Below are 1,467 nucleotides of genomic sequence, written 5' to 3'. Positions count from 1 at the left end.
TCTGCTGAGTCATTTTACATTATGGGTCAAGTTGGGGGATGGTTCTTGGGTTTCTTAAATGTTGAGATTTTCAGAATTTAAAGGGGGGTTACTTCCGTTGCTCACAAACACAGTTAAAAATGAAATTACAACCCTTTCCCATTACTGCTCTATATGTGTTGGTTGTCTTCAGTTCTTGAGAAGCAATTTTTTGGAATAGCTACATGACTTAATTATTAGTAGACTTAGCAAGCTGCTGCTACTTTTGTTACAAGATATTTCACTTTCCTGATTTTTTTTCCATTTTATAGTTCTCTATGTTCCATACAATTTCCTTGATCTCTAATAGATGGCACTTCCTAACAAAATAGTTGGTTTTTGAGGCAATGGGTAAGGTACAATCTGAGTTAACAAGAAGTCTAGTCTGAAGATTCCTAACCGTAGGGCTTGATGTGAAACTGCATAAGAATCTGATGTGCAATATACACAGTACAATAAGGAAAGATACATATTGTTTTCAAGTCTGTATGGAATGTCAGGGTTATTTATCCTGAGCAAACCTATCTACTGTTTTAGCAGGTTTTTAGCATCTTATGCCACTGGTATAAAGAGGGAATTCTGTGTCCTTTCTAGGTATGGGGATGTTCTTGGTGCAACCCCATTTCTGAATACTCTCCCTAAGGAAAAAAATCATGAGAAACAAACTATAATTCTGAGAATATTACAGATAGTCCTCAACTTATGGCCACAATTGAGCCCAAAATTTCTATTGCTAAGCAAGGCAGTTATGAGTTGCAACTCATTTTATGTTTTTTTTTTGCCACAGTTGTAAAGTGAATTACTGGTATGTTCAGTGAATCATGCCATCATTAAGTGAATCTGGCTTCCCCCATTACTTAGCTTGTCAGAAACTAACTGGGAAGGTTATAAATGGTGATCACATGACTTCGGGACAGTGTAACTGTCATTAAATCAATGCCATTTTGATCACACCCCCATGAGGATGCTGCAATGGACATAAGTGTGAAAACTGGTGATAAGTCACTTTTTTCAATGCTGTTTTAACTTCAGTCACTAAATGAATGGTTGTAAATTGACAGACGGTACCCAGTTCTGTTATGTGGTCATATTTTAAAGATTTCCTGGCTTTTGGGAAGATAGGATGTGACATTCCTAAGGATCTCAGGTACCTTAACAGAATACTTAACTCTTTTGTCTCCAAACTCATAGCCATTCTGTTGGCAGTCATTACTAATACACCAACAGTGGTTTTATTTTATCAAATTATAGAGTTTTAGAAAAGTTTGAAAATATATTGTGCCAATGACATATGAATCAACAAATCTTCAACTCATAACAATGCTGGGGGTCTTTGGGATTAATTCACTTATAGCCTTCAAGTTATTAATAAAAAGATCTGCTTTTGTTACAAGCTGTTTTGGACTTTGAGAAGGCAGGCAAGAAGCAACTTTAAACATCAAATATACA

Source organism: Vipera ursinii (assembly GCF_947247035.1).
Source record: "Vipera ursinii genome assembly, chromosome: 2".
Lineage (NCBI taxonomy): Eukaryota > Metazoa > Chordata > Lepidosauria > Squamata > Viperidae > Vipera > Vipera ursinii.
Note: the sequence above shows the minus strand (reverse complement) of the source record.